The following is a 12954-nucleotide window of genomic DNA, read 5'->3' on the forward strand; positions in this document are numbered from 1 at the left end:
ACTATGAAAATAAAGTTTCTTAGCTTGTATTATAGCAAACCAACACAGTGAGGTTTTACATAAGGTATCGACCACCCTGATCATCTATTGCTTGTTTAATAAAACACTGTCTCAAGATTTGGTTGCCTTTTGCTTGTACAATAAAGCACTGTTTCAGGATTCTGTTGCAATAGCTATCGCAAGGTGAGATTTTGCAATTTGTATTATGTTTTGGCAACAACAAAAAAAAAGAAGTCAGCGAGAGATGTAGCTGTTCCTCATAACTGATGAAGCTTCTTCAAATGAGAAATGGTTAACAATTCAGACAAACATAAATCACCAATTCTGTTGCAGTTTTGGCAGAATCCTCTAAATCATAATATTTTTAATAGTGAATGACTGGAATGGAATCTTACAGAAGGATTTTCTCTCTGTTTTTCATCTGAGAAGTATGAAAATAATTTGCAGCAAGTAGTGTACCGTATATCTATTCACATCCCCATTCAAAGTGAAGTGGTGAAGATCTCCACCATAATTATCTTTCAGTGTGTTAAAGATCAGTTATATATATGTATAAATTATTTCAACCTCAATCTGTTTATAAAGTAATGAGTATTGTGTTTTTGTACCATTCTTATCCACAGATACAAGGCATCAAATTTTTTGCTTGTAATAGAATAATACTGCATTTTTGCTGCAGAGTAGAACTGACCCGGTAAAATGCTTTTGTAACTCTGAAGTTGTGAAGACACTGACAACTTGCAGTGATGAATTAAAAAATATTTGTTGTAAGAAGATTCAGTCCCTCGCTCTGTATGGGGATAGGAGCAGAGAGATTGTACAGTATTTGCTGTAATTTTCATGCATCAAATGTAATGGAGGTTTAGAAAGAAAATCCACTGGTAAGTTTCAGTCAAAGCCATTCATTATTAAAGACACCCCACACTAAAGGGTACCCTGGAAATTGCAATAGAACTGGCAAATTATTTTCATCTGAGTTATTAAACTTTTTTAGCCAGAAATCACGACTGATAAGGTTGACAAGTCATCCAAAAATGGACGATTCCTCCCAGTGCCTTTTTAATAAGGAACAGGTGTTACTGAAACGTAGCAGATGAGTTTTTTCTGTACCAGAAAGCTTCTGAAACAGTAGCTTATTAACCCTCTCGGACCCTCTGGCTACAATTGTGTACATTAACTTTGACTTTGTCGTAGTTGCAAGAGAAGCATTTTTCCCAATCTGAGATAAACATTTGTGAATGTTCAGTCTATTCATCCCTTGCAGCTGATGCCAACTGTTGGGCATCACTATGGAAATATCAGCAAATCAGTGTAGTAGTGTGCAGCAGCTCGTGACCACCAGAATACATGGATGTAGTTGGTTCACTATATTCCACTGTATAACAGAATATTGTTATTTTGCATGGTAATTACTGAGTGGTCATTTTACTATTTATTACAATACGGAATATTTCATATTTAGTTATTTTAGTCTATAAAATAAGCTAAGTGTACAAAGTATGTTTTGAAAAAGAGTACTTATTTTTGCATAAAATGTACATCTAAATTCATTTAAAAAATCACCTAAGAGCATTACCATGTGAAGAAAAAAATTTCTTCCTCCAGAAAAAAATCAGGTTTGGAAGGGATAAGTAAGGAACTGAGGACAAATCAAATCAATGCCTTATCAAGAACTACATCTGCAATATGAAAATAAATGTATAATTTCTTTACTTACGTTGTAAAAAACCCACAGCAAATCTCGTGTCACCACCTATTGATGGCTGTTAAAAAATTACACTGTTTCATTATTTTATAAACCACTTGAGACTATTCATTAAGGTTAAAATAGATTATAAATATGTGTAATCTATCTTTAACACATTAAAAGATAATTATGGTGGAGAAGTTCACCACCTCACCTAGAATGGGGTTTGGAACAGAAGTATGGTTCGCTATTTGCTGTGAATTATTTTCATATTTCTCAGATGAAGAACAGTGAGAAAATCCATTGGCAAGTTTCCATTCCAGTCGTTCACTATTAAAAATATGATGGGTTACAGGATTCCAGCAAAACTGCCACAGAATTGACGACATATTTTTGTCTGGATTGTTAAACATTCTTTATTTGAACAAGCTTCATCAGTTATGAAGAATTACTACATTTCTCTTGCTGATAGATTTAATTGCACAAACTGACCTTTCAATAGCCATTGTGATAAAAATAATCTTGAAACAGTATCTTATTAAACAAGAAATTGGCAACCAGAATCAGTACCTTACAGAAACTCTCATTGTGTCAGTTTGCTGTAATATATAAGAAACTTCTAGTTTATTTTCATACTAGTAAATTCTCTTTTTAAGAGCTGTTGAAGGCTCTTAAAAACATTGCAGTACTGGACTGAAAAATACAATAAAAACCATAGCGTCTGCTGTAATGCTGTAGATAAGAACGTTCCTTATGTTGACCATATACGAAAATACTAACCATTCAATGAGGAATCCCTTGCCAAAATATCTCAAACAGTTTAGGATATATAAGGGATGTTATGAATATTTCATTATGGCACGCTTGCGGTGGGAAGTGTACATGCTACATAAATTCTATTTTCCCAAGACTGGATACATACAGAGACCACCTCTCAAACCTAAAGAAAAATTCAGTATGTTAGCTAAATTCCCCCCCCCCCCCATGAACCATGGACCTTGCCGTTGGTGGGGAGGCTTGCGTGCCTCAGCGATACAGATAGCCGTACCGTAGGTACAACCACAACGGAGGGGTATCTGTTGAGAGGCCAGAAAAACGTGTGGTTCCTGAAGAGGGGCAGCAGCCTTTTCAGTAGTTGCAAGGGCAACAGTCTGGATGATTGACTGATCTGGCCTTGTAACAATAACCAAAACGGCCTTGCTGTGCTGGTACTGCGAACGGCTGAAACCAAGGGGAAACTACGGCCGTAATTTTTCCCGAGGGCATGCAGCTTTACTGTATGATTAAATGAAGATGGCATCCTCTTGGGTAAAAAGGAAACAAAAGAAAAGTTTGGAGTAGGAATTAAAATCCATGGAGAAGAAATAAAAACTTTGAGGTTCGCCGATGACATTGTAATTCTGTCAGAGACAGCAAAGGACTTGGAAGAGCAGTTGAACGGAATGGATGGTGTCTTGAAGGGAGGATATAAGATGAACATCAACAAAAGCAAAACGAGGATAATGGAATGTAGTCAAATAAAGTCGGGTGATGTTGAGGGTATTAGATTAGGAAATGAGACACTTAAAGTAGTAAAGGAGTTTTGCTATTTGGGGAGCAAAATAACTGATGATGGTCGAAGTAGAGAGGATATAAAATGTAGACTGGCAATGGCAAGGAAAGCGTTTCTGAGGAAGAGAAATTTGTTAACATCGAGTATAGATTTAAGTGTCAGGAAGTCATTTCTGAAAGTATTTGTATGGAGTGTAGCCATGTATGGAAGTGAAACATGGACGATAAATAGTTTGGACAAGAAGAGAATAGAAGCTTTTGAAATGTGGTGCTACAGAAGAATGCTGAAGATTAGATGGGTAGATCACGTAACTAATGAGGAGGTATTGAATAGGATTGGGGAGAAGAGAAGTTTGTGGCACAACTTGACCAGAAGAAGGGATCGGTTGGTAGGACATGTTCTGAGGCATCAAGGGATCACCAATTTAGTGTTGGAGGGCAGCGTGGAGGGTAAAAATCGTAGGGGGAGACCAAGAGACGAATACACTAAGCAGATTCAGAAGGATGTAGGTTGCAGTAGGTACTGGGAGATGAAGAAGCTTGCACAGGATAGAGTAGCATGGAGAGCTGCATCAAGCCAGTCTCAGGACTGAAGACCACAACAGCTAAATTTTATTCGCAGCAACATATCGTGTAATATGCACCAAACACAAAATCGTAGCAACCCATATTTCACTGCAAACTTCTTCAAATTTCGTGCAGCATCTTATTTAAAAGAGAATATCACAATAAGTATGACCATTAGCGAGATGATCAGCACTTCACTGTAAAGCTTGGTGTATAAAGCTATACATAATGTAAAAATCAAATTTCTTTGAATAGTTTCTGTAAAATCATGTGAGGAAGACTACAGAGCTAAGGGAGTGGACTTGATGTTCTACACATAATGGCACAGCTGCACCTTGACGACTAGTGGGCTAACCAGTGATCTGTGTGTGCACTTATAGGTGGATATAGATGTTCTGGATGGCATGGCAAGTCAGCATGCAGACTACCAGCCTTCTTTCTGTTCTTACAGTAAGTATGTTGGGAATCAGGTGGTCTAAAGATCTTCCCACATTGCTGCTATAGTGACTGAACATGTATCATTTGTACTGATAGGCAGTTGTTCTTCCACACCCTACCCCTATACAGAACACTTCAGTGAGTTTCAGAGTGGAAGTACGGGTGTAAATGCAAAAGATGTACTGTTACTGAAAAATCATCATTTCAATGAGTAGAAGTCTTTAATATGGTTCTTATTACTTGTGATTACTAGGATATTCAGTTTCTAATATGAAACAAATCTTTGTGACAGAAGATCAAGACTGATGGAGATATTCTACTAGTGAACTGAAATGTTTGTATATAGAGTTGCACTCTACCAAAACTACAGTTCAGTAGTTCTGGTGCAGTAAGTAAATGGTGTAGTAAATGGTAGGATTACGGGTATTATTGGTAGCATTGATGGGGACAAAAACCTAAATGAATGTGAGAGAAAATCTGAGAGCCGAGAGCTTCACTGTTTGTTGCACACAATTAGAACCCCACATCATTCAATGTTAGTACACTGTGTATTTTATCTCATTACAAAACATAAATTGCATTTTATAAGTAATAAAAATTAGTTGATCATATAACTTCTGTGCTTTTGTGCAAACAAAGCAAATACTTTTGATAAAAGTACAGTTTACATGCACAAACATAAAAATCTATATAATTATTGTTGTTGTTTTGTACTCAATAGAACATTCATCCTGATCAAAGGCAAGAGTTCCCTGTTCTTTTTCAAAAGTACAAAGGTTGGTTGTGAATAGCAAAAATAATCCCTCTGTTTCACATTACAAAAATGTTTGAATAAAACTTCAGTTAAACAGCGACAATTTAAACTTTGCTATAAATACTGTTTACACTTAGAAAACAGGCAGGAGGATAACTATGAGGAACAAAAATCCTTCATTGGTTACATGACCCTTTATATATCGTCACTAAATTTCTAGACTGTTCACCACTTTGTATACGCAAAGGGCTCGAAATGAGGTAACACCCGATATTTATACAACACGCTTAATATACATTTAACACAGTTACAATCTTAACTGACAAAAGCTACTAGGAAAACTACCATGGCCTACACTTATTTATGATACCCTATAGTAGCCTACAGTAGTTTTACAGCTCTGTAAGTCATATAGCTTTATTTGCTGCAAGACCGCCATCTGCGGTTGTTCAGCTGCCTAGTGTGCAAGTCTCTTCATATGATGCCTCTTTGGTGACTTGCATTCAGTATTCTGCCAATAATTTTATTCAAGTGGCACACACAACATTTTGACTCATGTTAGAAATATTTTAAAAAATTCACACATATAAGTATTCTTCTGAAAATGTCCCTAAATATCGTGGATGTGACTGTTTGTATCACTTGGCGTGTTTGTTGTATTGGGTAGGGTTTTACAGAGACTGAGTGAGAAATACAGCAATAGAAGGGAAAGGGTGGACAGAGGAAACGGTACTAATGAAGTAAAATAATATAAAATAAAATATTGTTACAATTTGTGATATTTTCAAAATATGGAAGTAATTAGTTTAAAAATGTCACTTTTTACCAGTGTTTAAACAAAATAATGGAAGTTTTTTGCTTCAGATTGAAATTATATCCACTTGGACGTTTAATTTACATATTTCAGTATTTTGTAAGCAATCTGTTATTCAGCACAGCTTCACATCATCGACCCATTGAGTGCACTACAAATTTGCATTCTTCTTTATGAACTGAACACTTTTCCTTCTTTATTTCCTCCCACACGTCCACATTTTTATCCTTAGAGCAATTAATTCTTCAGATTTTCAGTGGGATTTGGTTGGGGATTTTGGGTTGATATGTATAAATTTCCAGTATCTCACTCTGAGCATATAACAACACAGTATCTTTGGCAAGCATATTTATATATTTCTGCCATTGCTTCAGAATATTGGTCCGACACCATGCCAGGAAAAAAATTTCCCAAATTATTACGTTACTAGTGTTTGAGAACTGAAAAATTATATCTGGGTAATGTTGTGGTTTATTGGACATTGCACATATTTCCATGAGAAGAAAACCATTAATCATAGATTCATCAGACAACACCATATTATACCACCATTAATCATCTTTTTATTCTCGACACATAACAAAGGGTAATCTTGTACAAGTTTCTTTTTGAATACATATTGTGTTCTTAGTAATGCAACCACAGATATTTGTAGCAGGCAATCTTTTAATAATTTATCAACGAGTCAGAATAGTTTTCACAGAAAGCTAACTCTTAGAAGTGATGCAGAAAGGAAAAGTTCCTTCATAATTGCTCTGCAAATTTGTTGATTTAAATATAGCTAAGTTTCACAACGTCCTCCACATTTACCTGTAAACTTTGACTTGCTATCTTCTTGACTGCATTTTCAATTCATTTCTGGGAAACATTGTTCTCTTGCAGTCTCGCTTGTTGGTCCACTGTGTTTCCATAGTCAGTCTCCTTTTTTTCATCTTCACTAGTAGATTTTTGAAAGAAGAAATATTACTAAATTAAGTGAAATTGTATTTATTTTAGAAAAATGGAACCAATAAAATTTGTAAGTTTTAACTGGTGGAGATTATATTAAATAGCCCTTTTTTATTATTTTTTTTAATCATCCATTCATATCTACATTCACATTCTTATTCTTTCAGATTCATCAACTTTATACTATTTATTGGGAACCAAAGAAGTGTACTGACACCTTCTCTACATTCATCTGATGATGAAGAACTACTCTGTTGTAAAACATACGAAACAAATTGTTTGAAAGAGACAATTCCTTACATTTATTTATTTATTTTTTGCCAGTGTAGCTATCCACTAGATGAGGATAAGCCCGATTCTTCAATTAACACAATTAACAGAAATTGCAGGGCAGGAAACTGGCTAACCTTTGTGTCAAGTTTGTTGGTTGACTTGAGGGAAGGGACCAAACAGTGAGCTCATCAGTGCTATCGGATTATGGAAGGATGGGGATGGAAGTTGACTATGCCCTTTCAAAGGAACCAACCTTGCATTTGGGGAAATCGCAGAAAACCTTAATTAGGATGGCTGGATGCGGGTTTGAACCATTGTCCTCCCAGATGAGAGTTCAGTGTGCTAATCCCTGCACCACCTCACTTGGTAAGATAACAAGTCTCCCACGATTAAAACACATGGTAAGACATTATTCTCCTTACCTCTGGGCAAATGAGCACCCCTAAGCCTTCAGAGGCCATGCCAAGATGATGATGATGATGATGATGATGATGATGATGATGATGATGATGATTGGGTTTTGGGGTGCTCAACTTCGCGGTTATCAGGGCCCATACAAATTCCCAACCTTTACTCAGTCCACACTTGCCACATTCGTGAATGATTATGAAATGATGAGGACAACACAAACACCCAGTCATCTCGAGGCAGGAAAACATACCTAACCCTACCAGGAATTGATCACGGGACCCTGCTTGGGAAGCGAGAATGCTGTGTTGCTGCCTGTCAGCAGGTGGTGTCACTGTGGCATCACCACTGGCCCTCCCTTCATGGGAACAATCTCCGAGTAATTAAGCCTCTCCCAGCAGCTTGGATGATCTCCTCTCGGCCGCCTCACTGTGAGGGGATCGTTTTAACCAGGTTGTGTATTGGGCAGTGTCTCTTTAGCCATTGCCATTTTTAAGGGGGTGCTCCCCCTCCACTTTGTGCACATTGCACCCAATTTTGACTGTCTGCCATTTCCTGATGGAATACCCTTTTTATTTAACTGCTTACGTTCCCAGTTGTGTTTGCTGTCTGAGTTATTGGCTGCTTTTGTGAATGATGCGTGGGCTGTCAGCCATGTTTTACTTTTTATCCGTCATAGCAATATGATGAAGGCCATTTACTTTCTAGTTCTGGACCTCCGTTTCTCTGTGGTGTATTTTTTAGACTTTGCTCCACATCCCTGTTTTTAGCTGTCTTCTCTTCCATCAGTTGGGATTGACATGTAGCCATTTCAACTCCTCTCTTTGTCTTTGTGTTCTACAGTTTTGACATGGGTGCATATGACCCTAGTTGCTTTTGTGCCCTGAAACAAAACAAAACAATACGAGAGGTGGATGTTAATCCACACAAAACAAAATCTGAAATTGCTTGAGACCATACCCATACCACACTATGTACACTCATCAGCAAAAGAAACAGTATTTTGAGCAAGTTTTTAAAATTGGATGTGAAATCAACAAAATGTAGCCACCAGCAAGAAGAGAGATACGTACATTTGGGAAAGGCGCTTTTTATATGGTTCCAGCAAATTCGGGATGCAGCTCTACTGATCAGTGGTGACATATTAAATGCAAAGTCAATAGATTTAGCTATAAGGATGAACATCACTCCTGATTTCAAGGTTTCAGCAGGATGGTTACAAGGATTTAAAGATTGTCATGGAATCACACGGAGAACATTTTCTGGAAAATCTAAAAAGCTGTGGATGTCATCACGGTGCAACATTGGACTGATGGGGTTCTGCAGGGTATCTGAAAGGGTTATCAACCTCAAAAACATCTGCAACTGTGATGAGAATGGCCTATTCTGCAGCCTGCTTCGTGGTAAAATATGAGCTGAAAAGGGTGACTCATGCAGAGGTGCTGACTCCATGGGGCCTGAGGGGACCCGAGCCCCTTCAAAAATTCGTTTGGGGGCAGAGCCTCACCAATAATTTAAGAAAATTATTAGTTATATTATGCTTTGTAAAATCACAAAATTATGTTGGAATTTTTTTATTTTGCTTGTTTGTCGACAGTTACCTTTTAAAATACATTCAGTAATGAGTTTAAACAAATAAGAATTTGACCCGGTGTGCAAACATTTGGGTAAAGTCTGGCGCCTGCGGGCCAGTGCTGCGGCCACGGTGACATCGAAAGGACTGGAACAGAAGTGCCTGGAACCCTATGCCTCACGTCGCTTTGATGCTTCAAGACATTATGACACCACAGCTGTATAAAGCCCACACTGCTTTCGCAGTCATTCAGTGTGGATAGTTTCACTCAGTGCATGCTGCAAATGTGTTTAGTATTCGCTTGGAAGTTGTTCATACTGCAAGTCAACCTCCAACAATTATTGTGTCATCAATTGCTTCGTCATCTTCAGGCGAGAACCGTTCACAGCCATAAACTGGACAATCCGGTAAGGGAAGATCATTTCAGAAGACTTGGTTGATCAAATATATGTGGCTAGTATATGAAGCATCTACCGAGAAAGGTTTTTGCATAACCTGCAAAGAGGCCGACGCTAAAAATTTATTACAATTTTCTTCAGAAAAAGAAGATGCATTTACTTCCGTAGGATTTTCTAATTGGAAAAAGGCTTTGGAAATATTCCGTATTGATGAAAATACATTTACTTATAAAGAAGATGTTCTGAAACTAAATTCTATCACTAACCAAAGTGTGGCCTCCCAATTAAATGAACAGTTAGACAGTGATATGAAGAAAGGCCGTTTAGCTCTTGAGATAATTTTTACTACTGTGCACTTTCTATGCCGACAAGGACTAGTAATTAGAGGGCACGAAGATGTAAACTCAATTTTTTTTAAAATTGTTGGAACTCCGAAAGAATGACATACCTGATTTTAAAGATTGGTTAGGGCATTTGGGGTATAAGTGGATGACCCACAATACTCAAAATGAGACCCATGATCTACTAGGAAAGTCTGCATTGAGAAAGGTATTGGCTTAAGTCAAGAAGACTAAACATTTTTCTATTATGGTTGACGAAACAAGTTATTCTTCGATTCAAGAACAAGTGTCATTTTGTATTCTTACTGTCAATGATTCCTTAATCATCAATGAAGACTTTATTGGCTTATACGAGACCCCCAACACAGAATCACAAACTCTGTTTAGTATTTTAAAAGACTTTTTGCTCGTCTTGATTTGTCAATGGATAACTTGAGAGGACAGTGCTATGACGGAGCCTCGAATATGAGAGGTAAGTTCAAAGGACTAAAAAAGTTAGTTTTGGATATACAACCAAAAGCACTGCTCACAGTTTAGACTTGGCAGTTGTAGACAGTGTCCACTATCTTACGTCTATGAGGAATATTATGGTTTTAGTCAAGGACTTAATAAACACCGCAAGGGAATTCAACAAAAGGATGTGACTTTTCAGAAGCATATGCTGTGAGAGCACCAACGACCAAGCTGGTCTATGACTCCTTTGCCCAACTTGATGGACTATGCGAGCTTCTAGTATCTTGAGAATATTGAAAAACATTGAAGAACTTCTGGAGTTTTTTGAAACATTTTCTGCAAAGGACAAAACAGAGGCAGGTTACAAATCTGCAGACTACCTTGAGTCAATGTTACAATTCAAGACTAATTTCTTTTTACGTCTTTATTGCCATGCAATGAACCCAGTAGAGGATGTCAATGAAAAAATTCAATGCCCTCATCTAAGTTGATCTGGAAAAAATATATGAGGGCTCGATTTGTATATTGAATGGAAGGTGCAATAGTTTTGAACACTTTTGAGAATTGTGTTTAAAAGAAAAACCTTCACAAGTTGATGATCCTTCACTTCCTCAGAATTGAAGTATACTAAAGAAGTATGAAAACAATGAAGACAGCTTACCGCATACTTTCAAAATCCCAAAGGAATACTGCAAAGCTATTTACATTGAAGTTTGTGAAACGGTGCAATCTTGCGTTGTTGAGCAGTTTGCTTCAACTGGTCTCATAGCTGAACAAGAGTGCTTGCTTTTAGGAAGGAGAGGTGAAACAAATTTGGAAAAAATCAACTGAGTTTTGTAAAAATGACCTAGACATGGAGAGACTGCACTTACACTTGAATATGTTAGCCGATATTGCTAATAAAAAACAACTGGTCTTAAAAAACATGCGTGATGTAAGAAAGTACATTACACAAGAGCCTGCAGTTGGAGAAATGTTATGTGGAGTAGTGAAGTGCATTAAGCTTCTCCAAGTAGTTCCAATCACGACAGCAACAGCAGAATGGTCATTTAAGCGCCCTTAGACATCTGAAGTCATATATCTTATCAACAATGGGACAGAAGTGATTGAACAACTTGTCTGTTCTTTGTGCCCACGGAGATGTTTTGGATGAATTAGATATCCAACCAGTCATCAACGACTTCATATTCAGTAATCAAGTCAGACGGTCAACATTTGCACCTTTCTAAAGACACTCTAGCCCTAATACTGGCGTTTAGAGCACTATTAAAAATCTTTTTAAAATAGAGAATTAAATACATACATAATGTTAAATTTTCAGTTTCGAAATATTAGTACTAGTTTAGTAATGTATTACTAAGCTACTGTATTAGTTATATGACTCTAAAATGCTTAAAAAAACTTTAAATCTCACTATTTTTCATCTAAAATTTAGAAAGTTACACATGGCAAGCCCCCCCCCCCCAATATTTTTTAGAAGTCAGCACCCCTGGACTCATTCCATGGAAGGAAGAAAAAAAAATTCATGTGACAGTTCTTCTCACCATGAACATCCCTTTTGACAGGAAAATCTAAGAATCTGAGATTCGAAAGGTGTAAAGATGAAACCTATGGAATGCGAATCCAGTAAAAATTCTTGGATGACTATGTTTTTAATGGAATAGTGGTTAAAAAAATTTCTTATAGGTCAATGTGCAGCATATCCACCCCAGGTAGTTTTGGAAAATGATTGAGTGGAATTTTCACTCCAAACTACCAGTGTTCTACAACCACTTGAATTGGGCATTATTGCAAATTTCAAAGTGCATTATAGAAAAAAACTGGCTCAATGTTTGATAGCACTGACTGATGCAGGAAATGAAAATCTTTCCATTAACTTACTATAAGCCATGGAATTTATTTCGGCTGCCTGGCAGCTGGTGTCATCCTTTACAATCAACGACTGTTTCCTTAAAGCTGTTACCTTGCTGGAAGAGACTGCTAATGGTGGTGGTGGTGATGCTGGTGGTGGTGATGATGAAGTTGTGTCTAATAATGAGATAGTGCTACTGAATGGTGCAGATTTTGACAGGTTTGTACATTTTGATGATAATCTCACCATGTGTGCAGAACAACAGGATGTGGAGATTGTTGCTGATGTGTGCCAACAGTGTGGTGGTGACTGAAGAGATGGACCAGCTTCAAGTGACAGTGAAGCAGATGGAGATGATGACGATGACTTGAATCTTGAAACAACTAAACTGAGTGAAATGTTATGTTCAGTCAATGTGTGCTAGTGTTTCATCGGTGCAAAAACTTGTAGTGAAAAAGCTCTGAATTCATTTCTAAGTTTGCAAAATGAGGTGTATACACTTAATCCGCAAAAAGTGAAATAAGCCAAATTATCTGATTTCTTTAAAGCAGGATTAAGTTCAAAAGAATGTATTTTCTCTTTAATATTCCATCTTAGTTGTTTGTACAGTGCAAAGTACCAAATTACAATACAGTATCTGATTTCTCTAAAGCAGGACCAAATAATATTTTCTCTCTTTATACTGTATTCTATCTTTGTCATTTGTAAAATTTACTCATGTAGCCCCAGTTGTATGCTTTTTCAGTGAAAAATATTGTGTGTATTACTGTATCTATGTATGACTTCTAAGTAATTCTGAGTTACAAGTGCAAGTAATCTTTTCACTTCTTCTTGATATACGTATAAAGCAAGTTCAACTGTATTCATATGCTTGCCTACAGCTGTTATTTTGGTATA

Source organism: Schistocerca cancellata, chromosome 4 (assembly GCF_023864275.1).
Source record: "Schistocerca cancellata isolate TAMUIC-IGC-003103 chromosome 4, iqSchCanc2.1, whole genome shotgun sequence".
NCBI lineage: Eukaryota > Metazoa > Arthropoda > Insecta > Orthoptera > Acrididae > Schistocerca > Schistocerca cancellata.